Consider the following 16,778-nt stretch of genomic DNA (forward strand, 5'->3'; position numbering starts at 1 on the left):
TATTATTTAAATAGTGAAAGTGCATTCTTTTCGAGGAAGAACACCCCAAAAGGAGAACATGAGGGCCTGATATTTCATAGATGTGTAAAACCCAAAGGATCTGCTTGCTTAATTCATCTGGATCGAAGTACAAAATCACAGTTGATTGTTTGACTCTTTCCAGGATTCCACTGTTTTCTGTCTGGAAACAGCCACGGCCACATCCACAATTCCAAACTTGAGAAAATGACCCAGAATTCTCACAACATGTGAAGAGCACAGCGATGACCATCCTGTGAGGGTGGGAGAGAAACGTGCCAAAGTACATTCTTTGTTGATGAGAAAAAATTCACCGACAATTGTAAAATTAGGTGTTTGGCACCATATTTAGCCATGGAGCCAGTTTTCAACTCACTTCTCTCCAACTTTTTCAGTGCCAAAGAGTTGCTCCTAATAATCATCTCAAAAATAGTCACTGTCACCTTCTCCAATTACTTCAGTCTCCATATTTCAAATTGAAAAATATTGGCCTTGACTGCACAACTTCTCCCACGTTGCTATTTGGAAATTTACCAGATAAGCTTTAGGTCTATCAGTGAAGACCAAGATTAGCAGCAAAATCCCTCTTGCAATTTTGCTTGAAAGCTATTTTAAGAAACAAAGGGGCTGGGGATTATTCAATGACTTTAAGGCACATCAGAATCTGTGGGAGGTTTGAAGTCGAGGGTGGGAATGTGGGCAGGACTAAGGGAGCTGGTAAAGGCAAGGTTGAAGGAGACACAGCAAAACTCAGAGCAGAAGCATATGGTCTACACTCCATCCATGTCCTGCCATGAACAGACTCCAATCATCTTACATCCTTGCAACAGTTGTTTAAATTCAAAGCTCCCAGAGAGAGGATCTGACCACTTTGATTTATAAGAGCAGGCACTTCCCTCCACCATCTGCTCTCCCCAAAGCAGCCCATGGTGGGAAGCTCCCTAAAAGACAGAAGGAGTACAATTGGAATGGTAGGATTGGGTGCTGGACAAGCGACCCCCATACTTGGGCCCCATGGGGAAGTCCAGTGAGCATCAGTTCAGTGGTTTGATTCAGCCATGATGGTTTATTGCATGGTGATCCTGAGAGCCCTCACTCATCCAAACACGATTCAGTACATAGTGATTAAGTCCTTCTGAGTAGAGATACATCGGTGAACAAAACAGACACAGTCCCTGCCTTGATAGAGTTCACAGCCTTCTCAAATCATCCACTTTGACTTATAGGCCACTGAGCCACCCTCATTGTTAGAAGCTCACAGTTGCCATAAAACAATCCCATCCAAACCCTAGCCCTGGTCTGACAGAAAGTCTGGGTCGGAAGGACACCACTGCACAGACTTGACATACTAAGGACTGATATTCTGAGCTCAGCTCATCTGCAAATTGAAAAATGAGCTTGAGCTTGGTGTGGACACAAGGAAATGCAGAATGTGACCATGTCACAGGGGACTGATCACCAGCAGGTGACCCTGAGGGGTCAGCAGACAGCAGCATAGCTTGCTGGAAACTTTGTACCTAGTGATATTAGTACATGTTAGTTCAAACAAACGTTTCCATTTTGGTAGATTCTTTTGTAAAACTGCTAATTTTACATTCGAAGAATGCACTGAACTACCTAAAGTGTGTAGTGTGTGTGTGTGTGTGTGTGTGTGCGCGCGCACGTGTACATGTGCTCACTAGAAAGTATAAAAAAGAGTTCAATTTTTTTCCCTTGTTTTTCATGGTGACATCTGGGCATCCATGGTGGTCAATGTCATGGAAAACTCGGGAGCTTCCGGATCTAATACTCTGTTATTTATCTGTGTTCATGGCCTTGGAGAAGTTTCCTAACTTTGCTGAAGTTTGTTTCCTCATCTATAATATTAGAATAATACTATCTATCCTTTGTCATGCACTGACCATGTGCCAGGCACTATGCTGAAAATTTTTAAAGATTTTTCCCCAAATCCCTTTTGCTTACTTTTTACTTATACTGATTTTGCAAATGAAGAATCAGACATAGAACAGTTAAGTAATTTGCCTAAGATCATGGAGCTGATAAGTGTAGGAGAGGTAAGTTTTTAATCCGGGTGTGTCTGACCCCAGAGCCCATATTCCCCAACACCTCATTCTACGACTTTCTTACTGGGTGCTTTTGGTAGGACAGGATCAGATCAGGTGACCAAAACCCTCAAAATTCTCCTCCACAATCATCAGCGACTCTAGCTCCTTCTCGTTGCTTTACCATGCTCAACAAGTGGTTTCCACCTCATGGTCTAAGAAGGCTGTTCACATCCAGCCATCACATCCACGTTCCAACTGGCATAGAAAAGAAGAGACAAAAAGGGGCATGTTTCTTCCTGTTTAGGACACTTCCTCAGAACCGCACAGAACACTTCTGCTTCCAACACAATGACCTCATGGGCACACGTAGCCACAGGGGAGGCTGGGCTATGTGGTCTTCTTGTAGGAATTCATGTGCCTCGTTTAAAGAAAAAAAAAAGTATAATTATATTATTAAGGAAGAAAGGAAAGGAGAACACTGGAGGACAATCTTTGGTGCACAGGATAATGGAAATGATGAGGGAGAACGTAAAAGACACACCAGTTCACTGCCTGGCACGTAGCAGGTACCTGAACGTAATGCCATCACGCATTACGGTTGACCTCCATCTGGCATCCTGCAGGACCCCAGCAGAAAATCACAGATTCCAGCCGTGAAGGAAAGGTCACAGGAAAAGGGTAGGAGAAGGAACTACTGTTTTAAATCACCATCATATTACGGATCGGGCCTCGTTTCCCACACGAAAGCGCCGCCTCTGCCCATCTGCGGCATCCTGAGGACCGCGTGGAAGGTGATCACGAGAAGGCGCTTCAGCAACCGTCCCTGGCGGCATCCGTGCCCACCACGTGAGCCGCGGGGTGACGCTATCACAGGTGACCGCCGGTAAGTAATTTCTACCGCAACGGGTCATGGAAATGCAGTTTTCATTACAGTAAGAAAATTGAAATCTCAGCCAGCCTCTGTGGGTTGCATCTGGCCCATTCCTCATTTCTCCTAAGATTGCGTGTTGTTTTCATTCCCCTCCTGATTAGCCTTTATCATGAAGGGTAGAGGGGAGCAAGGTGATTGAAATCCCCAGGAAATCTCCACCTCACACCGCCATTCAGCAATCTTCCTCAACCATCCAGATACCAGGGCTCTGATCAAGTAGGAAAGGGCCATTTTTTAATTTGAGGTGGAGATATTATCTAGTAGGGAAGGTTCCAGATGGCTGGACTGAATTGAAGTGACAGACAGGCAACCAGTATGGAAGGGGGAAGAGGAAAGGGAGAGAGGGAGAAAGAGGGAAAATGGCGGCACCGGGGGCCCCAAGTCAGCGAAAAGCTCTCAAATGCACCGGACGACTTCCCTTGGGTGGGAGGTATTTGGGGCATGGATACTATGAATGCCTTTCCACACAAAGTATGTTCTCAACTCGGTTTGCCTCTTGCTCTTTGAATTGCAAATGATCTGTGGCTGCACAAAATTTCTCCTTTGTTGGAAAGACGTTAACTAAACATGCTGCAGGCTTGCTCCTTCAGAAGCCCCTTTCGTCTCAATTCAGGGTCGCTGTCCCTCAGCTCCTAATCTCTCACGCCCAGTGTCCTTTCCTGTCACTGCCGGCTCCTTCTTTGCAGCTCATCTTTTTTTGCGCCACCCACTCGGCAGAGTAAGCAAGGAGCTAATAGATTCGCAGCAAAGAGAACATCTGCTTAGCCACGCGAGTCAAAGCGCATAATTTCGTAATTTTGTTGAGAAAGCAAAAGGGCACTAGACATCCTCCCCTTGGCAGAGGCCCACCCAGTTTTAGGTTTTATCTCTTCCCTGTTTTTTCCTGTTACTGCTCATCATATGACCAAATGGGTCCTGGCTGCCATTTTCTTAGCCCCAAACTGATACTCTATCAACCACATGCAAATAATTTCCAGAAGAGTGACTACGGTAAAAATCAGGGAGGAGGAAAAGTTTGATTTCAGCAGACAGCCAGACTCAAAGTTTTCCCATAACCTACACATGTTCAAGCCATGACCAGTTCAGCATGGAGTAGTGATGGGGAGATTCATCTATGCCATCTTGGAGAGCTGTCTGATTGCTCAAGATGTTCACAGGAGGGAAACCGCCTTGCCCCTTATTTTGTTTACTCATTCACGCATCTTCAGATTCTTCTTTCCCAGACTCTGTTAGCAGATCCGTGTTTTGCCATGACTGACAGAAGTTCATAGGCACTGGAGCTACATTTATCTGTCAGTCTCTCGGAGGGCACGCTGTCCCCGCTTGCAGGCAAACTGGGATTCTGGAATGATCTGGGGATCATTTCACTGGTCAGTGGGTTCATGTTCCCTCTCCAAGCCTGGAAGCTTCCTTGTCCCCATTCTTACTCTCGAATATTATTTCATTTGCACCTGTGTACGCGGGAGACCTTTGAGCCTGGAGATGGCTGGACTGCCAGGAAACTGACGGTGTCCAACTTACCCTCATCTTTTCCTTTTGCGTCTCCGACTCCAGTGGCACCACGAGGTGTCCTTCAAGATCTCAAATACAGAGCTGCTCCCTGCTCCCTGGTCTTCTGCAAATGGGCCGGCACTGCCAGAGGACAGACGGTGGACCAAGGAAGGAAAGACTGACAGGTTATGGATTTCAGAGCAATGAGGAACCTTAGAGACCGTCCGTGCCTGTCACTTTACGGAGAGGAGTGCCACGGTCAAAGCTGTGCACAAAGCCACAGCAGAGCCAGGCCAAGAGATGGAAACTCCAGCTTCTGATTCGGGGCTCTCTTCACTGTGCCTGGTGTGCCTGATGCAATGCTGGCTGATGGCACTCCCCAGACCCAAGAGTTCCCAACACTGTATGAAGACACCAAACAGATGTAAAAAGTGGAACCGTTGACAGAGAGAAGGAGGCAGAAACTTCTTTTTATTTATGGCCAGCTGGTGTTTCTGTTGGCCTACTCACAATGGGAGAATTGAATGGATCTGAAGGACGGGAGGACAGCAAAAGAAACGAAGCAAGGGGGTCAGAAGAACATGCCAAGGCGACTGGCCGCGTAAGCAGTGGAAGCGACCCACACGGGTCCAAATCCCAGCTCTCTCCCTAGCTGTGTTGCTTAACCTCTCTGCACCTCAGTTTCCTCAGCTGTAAAATGGACATCATGGTACTGTCTGCACTATAAGTCCTTTCGTGGAAGGTTCTCAGGACAGTACCGGCCACATAGCTGGCCACGGTTATATTCATTCCCAGGGAAGGAAGCGAGAGGGACAGCCACGAGAAAAACACAAGGCGTCTGTCAGGCAGACTGCAAATGAACCCCTCTCCCCGTTTCTGGCAGTGTTGCTCGGAGAAAGTACAGTGTGATGCCAAGGGCCTGCGTTCGAAAAATGGTATGAGTGTGACGCTAAAACGGAGAGGTCTCAAAACACCGTGGCTTACAGAACAAAGAGGGTTATTTGTCCGTCAAGGCACAATCCTGATGTGAACTGTGCAGGTCACTGGAGGAGCTCTGTTTCTTTGTGATCATTCGGGAACCATGGTTTTTTCCAAGTGGTGACTCTGCCAACCCCTCCGTGTTCTTGTCAAACCGAATCAGCCCCATATCCAGATTTTAGCCAGCAGGTAGAAAGGGGGTGTGGGGAGGAGGCGTACCCATCATCTTAAGGCTCAAGCCACAACGTAGCACCTTGATGTCTGCTCACCTTTAACTTGCAAGAATTTTGTCATATGGTCACATCACCCCGACTGCAAGGGAAGCTGGGGACAGAGTCTAGCTGTGCAGTCACCAACCCAGAGAGGAGGGGAGCGACACCCACGTTCAAATCCAGTTCTCATGATTACTGATTGTGTTTAGGGGCAAGTTACGGAAACGCTTCCTACCTCTTCTTGCTCTCTCCTTTAACCAGTTCTCTAGTGTCAATCACCCTTTGATTCTACAAGTATTTCTTGAGCACCTACTATGTGCCGGACACTGTTCTAAGTCCAGAGGACACAGCTTTGAACAAGACAGACCAAGCCGCCTTCTCTTTGAAGCAGATTCACTATAAAGCTAATGAGGAGACTTCTGGGGACTTTTTCTTTTCATTCCAAATCAATATTCATTTTCATGCTGAATTTTATAGTCTTTTCTTAAAATTGTTTTTCTCTAAGTTTATTTATTTATTTGAGAGAGAGAAAGGGAGCACAAGGGGAGGAAGGCAGAGAGGGAGGGAGACAGAATCCCAAGCAGGCTCCTCACTGTCAGTGCACAGAGCCCGACGTGGGGCTCCATCTCACAAACCATGAGATCAGGACCTGAGCCGAAACCAAGAGCGAAAACCTCTCTTTTTACTGAGATCTCTCGTTAGGATTGTAAAAGAAACGATAGACACCTAGGTCTTGAGACATTTTAATGATCATTTTGTCAGAACTTAAATACGCTCGAGACTTTTCAGGGCTACTTGTATCCACACTGTCCAGGCTTCTCCATGCCCTAGGTCCCAACTAGCCTTTTCTTACTTCCTACCCTGAACACCTACATGCAATTCCTTATCCTAGAATGAGTTCTTAAGTCACAGAATTTTAGGGTGAGAAGGAACCTTGGTGTTGATGAGTCCATTCCAGAGATATTACCGATCCGCCCTGAGACTCGCGGTGAGTTTACGGTCAAGCTAAGGGAAAGCCTCAATCTCTGCATTCCTAGGTCTGTAATCAAAATCAGTGACAGATGAAAGGTGCCTGCAGTGTTTTGTGACAGCAGAACTTAAGGCAGAAGTTGTTAAATAAACACTCACGGACGTGGCCTCCAGATCTACCCACGTCGTAGGTGGTTATGAGCGTTCACTGAGATAACACATGTTAAAGCACACGGAACGGCGGGAGAGACATTTAAATGTCAGTGGCGGATACTACTTTGGTGGCAGAGCAAGGGGAGTGTCCCAAGACCAGATGTGGTCCCCGTGGGAAAGGGCGCAGGTGTGGGGCACTGTGGGGTGGTCTTGGGGCCTGTAGGCATGAACAGAAGACCTCAGCAGAAAGGGGCTGGCCGTTATACCTCCGGAATCCCAGGAGCTGGGGAAGGAGTCATATGAGACCACCCAGAGGGATAGAGACCTTCAGCCTGGGTCAAGGGAACCACAGGAGACGGGGGGCCCAGCTGGAGGCCTCTGCAGAGCCCGTGACAGGGCCAGCTTTAATCATCTGCCAGGCCACCCCATGGAGGCCAGCTGCCGGCCCAAAGGGCTTAGGCCACCCAGCCACGTGAGAACGATCTTATTCCCTTACCTCTCCCCTTTCTGGGCTTCATTCCAAGCACGGAGGGAAGCAGCAGCTAGCAAGGGGGAGGAGGTGAGCAGAGGGGGAGGCGAGGAGAAGGGCCATGCCCCCTTTCCCAGGGCAGGCTTCCAGGATGAGGCGGGTCTGAGCCAAGGGAGAAGAAAAGATTTCAGGCTAAATCAGTTTCAGAGTTTTAACTATTACCTGGGACTTAGAATGTTAAGGTCCGAAGGCAGGCTACTTCTTTGCAACTCAAAGGAGTATTGTGTTATCTGAGCACGACAGCAAGTTCACTGGCCCAAGTCATCATTGGAGGGAGAGGGCTGCTGCCGCCATCGAATAAAATTGAAGGAGACAATGGGGGCCCCCACAAAACTTGGATCTGCCCCTATTGCTCCCAGGGGCGAGAGATGATAGACAGATGGAGAGAGAGAGAAAGAGGGGAAGAGTTCCATTTGGTTCACAATCCCTGTTTCATGCTCTTCCAGTGAGCCAGTTATACACGATTTTAATTTGACAGTCATCCTGGCTGTGTCAAAAACATGCAATGCTATTTCCTAAATCGTCACTTTCTTTTTTAAAAAAAAAAATGTTTATTTATTTTTGAGAGAGAGAGGGAGACAGAGGCTCTGAGGCGGGCTCTCCACCAACAGCCACGATCCTCCCCATGCAGGGCTCGAACTCACAAACTGCGAGATCATGACCTGAGCCGAAGTCGGCTGCTCCACCAACTGAGCCACCTGGGGCACCCCCTAAATCATCACTTTCTGCCAATAAGAAAGCGCATTTTTATTCCACTCTAGTGTACTCGCTCATGAGTTAAAAGTACTTTTTGGACTCCCTTTTAAACTTCCTGATTGCACACGATAGTTTTATCGTCTATAATCCTTTCACTCACTGAAGCCTCAGGGATATATATCATAGAGGCCATGTTGCTCTGAACATGGCCTGAGCTCAAAATTGCAGTCACTGACTCCTCGTGTCTCCAGGCCACGGAGTCCCACACGGTGTTTTCATGTTCCTTGAGGCCTTCCCCATCACTCTCTACTGACAGATTACATGCAGTCAGGTCATTCATTCATTCATTCATTCATTATTTATTGGATTGGGTACCCCCTTTATGCCCAACACCCTGTGGGGTGCTGGAGATAAAAACCTGACAGCTGACCAGCACACAGACCCTGCCCTCGAGGCACACACCATCTACTATTTCATGATTCACTGGGTATTGAATGATTGTGATAACAGGTGATAAGGACCACGTTGGCATTATAGACAAAGTGCAGTGGCAATGGGTCAGATCGGTTTCACAAAAGAGAACAGCATCGGGCTAGAAGGATCAGTAAGACTTTTCCAGGCGGAGGGAACCCCTTGCATGAGTCAGGATGGCCTAAGTTACGCCATGGTAACAAAATGACCCTGAAGCCTTGGTAGCTAAATATAACTAAGATTTATTTTTCACTCGAGTCACGTCCAAGGCCGGTCAGCTGGTTTGGGGGTGGGTAGGAGGAGTAATAGGCAAGGCTCTGCTCTACACAGTCCTCTGAGGCCCGAAACGAGCAGAGTCCATACGCTCTAATAGCCCTACCATCCAGAACATGTGGCTTCCAAGCTGGCCCTGCAGGGAACAGAAAGCTGGAAGGTAACACATCGAAGGTGAATTCCTCAGCGCGGAGGTGACAGAGATAATTTCCATTCCCACTCATTGGCCAGAACTAATCACCTGTTTCATCAGGTTGTGAACTGTACAGGGACACGTGGCTGTTCTGTGAGTGTGGCAAACGTCTCTGCTACGAGCTCAAAGACAGGAAACCATTTCCTACGTTTAGGAAACTGAAGAGTTCAAAATGATTAGAGAAGAGAGTGCAGACAGGCGGTAGCAAAAGTTGAGTTAAGAAAGGTAAGGGGGAAGGGGCACCCGGGTGGCTCATTTGGTTAAGCGACAGACTCTTGACTGTGGCTCGGGTCATGATCTCACGGTTTGTGAGTTCGAGCCCTGCATCAGGCTCAGCACTGACAATGCAGAGCCTGCTTGGGATTCTCGCTCTCTGCCTCTCTCTGCCCCTCCCCCACTCGTGCTTTCTCTCTCTCTCCCTCTCTCTCTCCTTCTCTCAAAATAAATACATAAACTTAAAAAAAAAAAAAAGAAAGGTAGGGGTAAGATGATGGAGTCTTGTGTGCCTTGCGTAAGAGTTTGGACCACCGTATGTGCAAAGCAAAGCTTTTGAAGAGTTTTAAACATAGTATCACAGTCATTTTGCATTTTAAGTGCATCCCTCATGAAGCAGCATGCAGGGTGAATTAGAAAAGGATTGAGACAGGAGATGGAAAGGCCAGCTTGATTCCCACAATTGTCCGGGTTAAAGATGATGGAGGAACTAAAACAGAGTCACTGGGGATGAATATGAAAAACGTTAAAGAGATAAAGAGACAGTCAGTAGAACTTCATGACTGATTCAATATGGAAGAAGGAGAAAAATAAGATGACTTTCTATTCTGCTCTAGATGAATCTCGGTGCCACCCGTTAAGATAAGGAATATAGGAGGATGAATGGGCTTGGGGGGAAAGACACTGAGGGCGATTTGGGACCTGAATTTGAGTTACATAGTGTGTTTGTTATGAGCTGAATTGTGTTTCTCAAAAATATATGCTTGGGGCGCCTGGGTGGCTCAGTAGGCTAAGTGTCTGATTGTTGATTTCAGCTCAGGTCATGATCTCGCGGTTCGTGACACTGAGCCCTGAGTCGAGCTCCACACTATCAGTGTGGGCCTCTTGGGATTCTCTCCTTCTTTCTCTGCCCCCCACCCCCACTGCTCTCTCTCTCTAAATAAATAAATAAATAAACTTCAAAATAATCAAATAAAAACTTTAAAAAAAGATATGTTCAGTGGGGCACCTGGGTGGCTCAGTCAGTTAAGCATCCAACTCTTGATTTCGGCTCAGGTCGTGATCTCAAAGTTCATGAATTTGAGTCCTGCGTTGGGCTCTCTGCTGACAGTATGGAGCCTACTTGGGATTCTTTCTCTCTCTCTCTCTCTTTCTCTGCCTCTCCCTCTCCAAATCAATAAACTTAAAAAATATTTTTTTAAATATGTTCAGGTCAACCCCCCCCAAGAGCTCAAAATGTGATCTTATTTAGAAATAGGGTAGCTATAGATCTAATTGGTTACTATTAGGATGAGGTCATCTGGAGGAGAGTAGACCCTTCATCTAATGTGACTGGTGCCCTTATAAGAAGACAGCTAGGTGACCACGGAGGTAGAGATTGGTGTGATGTACCTACAAGCCAAGAAACACCAAGGATTGCCAGAAAACATCAAAACCTACAAGAGGCAAGGAAAGACTCTCCTCTGTGTTTCAGAGAGAGCGTGGCCCTGGAAACACCTTGATTTTTGACTTCTAGCTTCCAGAACTGTGAGAAAATAAACTTCTGTTGCTTTAAGCAGTTTGTGGTACTTTGTTACAGCATCCCAAACAAAGGGATACAGGCATCCAGGGGGAGCTGTCCAGTTGACAGTATGGATGAGGGCAGGCCCGTCTTCTGAAAGCCCAATGTGGGGTTACTAAGCAACACGGAGTAGGCTGGGGCACATGCTGGAGGGGCTTTCTCTTGCCCAGGGAGGCGAGGAAAGGGAAATGGGCAGGGAAGCATCACAATGAAGATGATGTTAGAAGAGGGCTTTGGAGGAGAAGTTGGGATGTTTCTCTCCTAGCTGATGACAAACTCCTGGGAGCCAAGTCTACGTATCTGACAAGTATCTGACAAACAGTTATTGAACACTCTTACGATGGGCTCTGTGCTAGGCTCTGAGAGTATAATGAAGAGGGAACAGGGACAGACCCAATTTTCATGCAATTATAATTTACTGGGGGAGACAGACTAACGCCCGTCAGTATCAAATAACCACCCAGAAAAACATACAGGCACCCACTCTGGTTAAGTGATATGAAACACATCACCAAGTGTTAAGAGAACGTATTTCAAGGAAGTTGTTTAAGCCTGGAGGCTGTGAAAGGCTTTCTGAGGAAGCAAGGTTTGAACTGAGATTTGAAGTAAAGGAGTTAATTTTACATGAAGAGGGAAAGGGAGGGGTGAGTCCAGGCAAAGGTTCTGGAGCCAGAGGGGAGGCTCGTGCAGATTTGAGGATCTGAAAGAGAGGCAAGGTCACTGCAGCACAGAAAGGAGGGGGAGCTGACCCTGAGAGGAGGCAGTAGCCTGGAGAATGGAGGGAAGTGAAAAAGCCAGTCAGTGACTTTCAGCAGGGATCCAGAGAGACAAGATGAAATTTGTTTTTGTTTTTGTTTTAATTTTAAAGATCACCTTGATGAGAATAGTTGGAGAAAGTCAAGAATGGAGGTAAACAGGGGCACCTGGCTGGCTCAGTCAGAGGAGCATGTGACCCTTGATCTTGGGATCATGAGTTCAAGACCCACACTGGGTATAGGGGTAACTTAGAAATAAATACATGGGGCGCCTGGGTGGCTCAGTCGGTTAAGCGTCCGACTTTGGCTCACGTCATGATCTCACGGCTTGTGAGTTCGAGCCCCGCGTCAGGCTCTGTGTTGACAGCTCAGAGCCTGGAGCCTGCTTTGGATTCTGTGTCTCCCTCTCTCTCTGCCCACCCTTGCTTGTGCTCTGTCACTCTCTAAAAATAAATAAGTAAACAGAAAGAAAGAAAGAAAGAAAGAAAGAAAGAAAGAAAGAAAGAAACTTTAGGGGCACCTGGGTGGCTCAGTTGTTTAAGCGTCCAAATTCGGCTCAGGTCATATCTCCCAGTTCGTGGGTTCAAGCCTTGAGTCGGGCTCTGTACTGACAGCTCAGACCTGGAGGCTGCTTTGGATTCTGTCTCCTTTTCTCTGCCCCTCGCTTGCTCGTTCTCTGTCTCTCTCTCAAAAATAAATTGAAAAAAAATTTTTGAAAAAAGAAATAAATAGACTTTTAAAAATATTTTTTAAAAAAAGAACGGGAGGGGTGCCTGGGTGGCGCAGTCGGTTAAGCGTCCGACTTCAGCCAGGTCACGATCTCGCGGTCCGGGAGTTCGAGCCCCGCATCGGGCTCTGGGCTGATGGCTCGGAGCCTGGAGCCTGTTTCCGATTCTGTGTCTCCCTCTCTCTCTGCCCCTCCCCCGTTCATGCTCTGTCTCTCTCTGTCCCAAAAATAAAATAAACGTTGGAAAAAAAAAAAAAAAAAAAAAAGAACGGGAGCAAATAGAACTATTCAGAAAGTACTGCACCGGTCCAGCTCAGAGAGCACGTTGGCTTGAGCAACGCAGCAGCAGAGGAGACAGAGGATTTAAGTGTTTCTCTAAGCACTCAAGGGAAAAGTGAATGAATGAATGAAATCAACTGTCTGTATCTGCAGCTATTCCACGCTCTTCTCTGTCTTCAGGTTTCAAAATACTGGCTCTCTGAACAGTGACATTGATGCCTCGGTGCAAAACATCGTGACATCTGATAAAGGCTTAGTCTATGAAGAGGAAATTAAATGGTGCTCTGAGGAGACGGTGATATTCCTTCCAGTTGGGAAGAGGGGGCCCAGAGAAGAGAGAATAAGAGGTTTGACCCCTGAAGATCTTCACAGGTCACAGGGGCCCCGAGACAAGGACCTATCTGAAGGACCTAAGGCACCTGCCAGCCACTAGGCTTTCTCTCCTCTGATCTTCCCTAAGGAGCATGACTCACAGGCCCTGTGTACAGAAGGGACGTACCATACAATCGAGCTCTCCCAAGGCACCCTGCTAGGCAGCATTATCACTCGGAAAGAGGGCTCGTGCTTCTGTAGTTAGATTTTCCTCCACTGTTGCACTTACCTTGAGACCCGGGGAGAATGAAGTCTGGACCGCGGCCTTCGCATTACACAGGAGGGTGTGCTTCTTCCCGGGGCCTGGCACATACCTGCAGTTCTCCTGAGCATCAGCTCTCTAGCTCCTGAAGGAGGCAAAGCTGTAGTCCTAGGAGCCAAGAGACTTGGCCCACTTTTGCAACTTGGGATGCGTTGAGTTCAAATAATTCGCTTGTTTGGGTACCTAATTAGATTTAAGATGCTGTACTAGGTGGGTCTTGAGTTCATTTTCCTTCTCCATCATGCCAAGGAAGGGCGGAGTTCAGAGGCATGAAAGGCAGTCAGCCGTCTTTGAAAATCCATAGTGTCTCACAGTTGATAAAATCTAAAGAGTATTGGGATATTGCTTCGAATCTTTCCTTCTTATTCTTGTTTAATAGATGCTGGAATGGACTCTCCGGAAACAAAGAAAAACCAAACTCTGAAATCTAAAGAACAAACTGATGGTTACCATAAAGGGGAGGTGGGTGGGGGCAACGGGTGAAATAGATGAAGGGGATTAAGAAAACACTCATCGGGGCGCCTGGGTGGCGCAGTCGGTTAAGCGTCCGACTTCAGCCAGGTCACGATCTCGCGGTCCGGGAGTTCGAGCCCCGCGTCAGGCTCTGGGCTGATGGCTCAGAGCCTGGAGCCTGTTTCCGATTCTGTCTCCCTCTCTCTCTGCCCCTCCCCCGTTCATGCTCTGTCTCTCTCTGTCCCAAAAATAAATAAAAAACGTTGAAAAAAAAATTAGAAAAAAAAAGAAAACACTCATCATGATGACCCTGAGAAATGTAGAGAACTGTTGAATCACTGTATCGTACACCTGAAACTAATATAACACTGTATGTTAATTATACTCGAATAAAAAAATAATCAAATCAAGGCAATGTTTTCATCCTAATTTAACCATGCGGGAGCTACTTATGAAATGATACAAATGACTGAATATTATCTAATAATGACATCATATCCACATTTACACCCAAATTCCAATGACTCCGAGCTCCCCTTGCCAAACAGAAGGACCTGAGCCCCTCTTTGAACCCTCCCTGTTATTTCCAGGCGATTCTGAACGGGCCTCAGTGTCTTGGCCACAGGAGCCACACAGAGCTCTCCATCGGGTTTTTCTTCAGTGAGTCACCATCGTTGGGGGCCACCAAACAGAGCCGTAAAGAGACCGCCCATTGCTGGCAGTGCTGAGACCGCCTCCCCAGCTCTGTTGGACAGCTTGCCATTTGGGTGCTGAGGCCTAAGCCCAGAGTCTCCCAGTCTTTCGTGAGGGCAGTCACGTTAGACGATGGCTCCTACCCATCTCCTTGGAGAACACTCAAGCCTGATTCCAAGGAGGGTTGAGGACAAAGGCCATGACATCCCTCTCTCGCCATCCCTGTTCTCTCTGTGGGGCTCCCTGCACACCCCAGGCCTGTGTCTCCCCCGTTCAGTCACACAAGCCCCAGGCACATCCACAGAAATCCAAAGAACTCCCTCCGCTGACTGCATCAGAACCTCCTCTCCTGCCTGCCCGGATACACACACACACACACACACACACACACACACACACACACACACACACCAATTAATATATGTATAGAAAAGGAGCCAAAAGGTCACACATCAAGGAGTTTTCACAATAGCGATGATCCCTGGAGGGTGAGTGTTGTTTGGGTGTTTCTCATTTTTTGTCTGCTGACATACCCCCTTGCTCTGCTTCTTTGTCATTATTTTACCTTGTGATGCTTTCATTATGTATTGATATGCATTCTACATTTTATTATCTAATACTTTCATTTTTAAAAATCACTTAAGATATTAACATTTGGCTGATACCTGGAAACCCTCCAGTTTATTTTTGGTCTTCCTATAAGTTGCTTGCAAGCCTTCAGGAACTGTTCTTTGAGCGTTTATCTGGCTCTGTGTCTCAACCTAATACGGAAGCTGGCGAGAGCTGGCATCTGTGCGCCCTCACTGTGCGCCAGGCTCCGTGCCAAATGCTTTCCGTGCATTGAACCAAGCCACCCGCCCGAGAACTCTGGGCGAGCACTGTAACCCCCACTAACACTGATGAGGACACAGCTCTTTAGAGCCAACATAAACCACAAGGCAGCACAGGATGGATGCCAGATGCGTGGTGCAGAGCCCCAAATCCTACAGGAGACAAGAGGCCCAGAGCCCTTCGGCGGGGAATCTGGTTAGGGCGCTAGTCCGGGGGGCTTCCCGAGGCGTTGGCCAGCCGGATCTCCCCCTCCCAGGGCAGTCCTCTCCTTACCCCAAACCCCAGCGTCCTGGAAGAAACAGACGAGGGCTGGGTCCTCTGTGGAACCTCACCCGCTCCCACCCACAGGCTCTCGCGGAAAGTCAGCAAAACTCGGCCAGCCCACTTCAGAGCGGCCGCGGTCCCACCACGCCCGCCCCACCCAACCTCCTGTAAGAGCTTAAGTCAACAGGCGCCGAAAATCAGACGGCCATCTTGGGATAAGGAGAGGAAAAAAGTCCCCAGCAGCTGCCGCCTAATTGGCGTTCGAAAAGGGAGAGGCTTCCAAGTGCAGAAATGAATTAAATGAGCTTTTTTCCCCTTCAGGGTGGAGTACCAGCTCCACGTCTCCACCCGAGTCACACCCTAGCTGCGGCTATTTATAAGATCTAAGTGCCAGATGGAACCTGCCAGGGCGAAACAGAAAACAGAGGGCCGGAGGAGAGGCAGAGGCCCCGCGAGCCCCGAGGGGAGCAAAGCCTGAGTGAGCGGCGGGGGACCGCAGGGCGAGGGTGCGGAGGCAGCCGGTGCCTCCGCCGCGCCTCTCACCCAAGCGGTACTGCCCCAGCCGGCAGGAAATTGGGAGTGCGGGCTGTTGGATGCTTCTCCTACATTCCACAGCCTGGGGCCCAGGGCCGGGTGCTGGGCAGGGACTCCGGGCTGTACCTGTTGGATCAGGAGCAGACAGCAGAGTCCAGGAAAGCCCGCCCGGCCAGCGGCCAGCTGCAGGGCGGGGCGAGGCGGGGCGGGCCGCTGGGGTGGGGCCCAGGTCCCAGCAGAGGCTGGAACACCATGGAGCTTGGTGCTCAGAGTGCAGAGGCAGGGGCAGGGGGCAAGTCCTGGCTTCCCCTCTTACCTGGCATGACCTCATGCCTGTTAGGAACCCCTGGACGACTCTTATTTGGGAAACACTGGTAGTAATTAAACCAACTGAGTAGGATTGTTGAGAAAACCAAACAGTCAGGGCTGAGGAAAAGTGCCGCAGCACTGAAACAGCCACTGTCACTCTTGGACTTTTCGCCCAGATGCAAAAATGCTTCCGTGTTAGCCACTGTCTGGACCAGTGACTTGCAGGGCAAACTCAGGGCCCTCTCCTCCCGGAGGGCTGGAGGGCTTGGAGACAGATCACATCCCAGCTTCCCAGTTCCATGTGCTGTGGGTGACCGAAGGCTGGCCTGAGCACACAAGTCACCTGAAACAGGCACCTGATGAGATCCAGGTGGCTTCCTCCTGCCCCTGCCCACTGGTCTGCTAGGGAGTTAGAATAGTTCCCCCCCCACACCCCCCCAAACATAAAGCTCTTTCCTCCTTCTCTGGTGAAATCCTCTCCTCCGCTCCCCCATTCAGGAACTTCCCTGACCCTCAGACCACCCTGGAGTTCCTTCCAGAATTTCTAGTGTGGCGTCATCCTGTGG

General features: G+C 48.5%; 1 long non-coding RNA gene across 2 annotated transcripts; it reads right to left on the minus strand.

Moving 5' to 3' along the window:
* Positions 1-2: 2 nt before the first annotated feature.
* On the minus strand, positions 3-16,087 carry LOC125164382 (uncharacterized). Of its 2 annotated transcripts, none has more exons than XR_007151738.1 (4): positions 16,030-16,087; positions 13,096-13,555; positions 4,516-4,626; positions 3-272 (listed from the first exon to the last, which is right to left on the minus strand). It is a non-coding gene; the product is annotated as an uncharacterized LOC125164382 (long non-coding RNA). The 2 variants fall into 2 exon arrangements; XR_007151739.1 differs by lacking the exon at positions 16,030-16,087 and adding an exon at positions 15,379-15,443.
* Between the last annotated feature and the right edge of the window lie 691 nt (positions 16,088-16,778).

The sequence above is a fragment of the Prionailurus viverrinus genome, chromosome B1, assembly GCF_022837055.1.
Source record: "Prionailurus viverrinus isolate Anna chromosome B1, UM_Priviv_1.0, whole genome shotgun sequence".
NCBI lineage: Eukaryota > Metazoa > Chordata > Mammalia > Carnivora > Felidae > Prionailurus > Prionailurus viverrinus.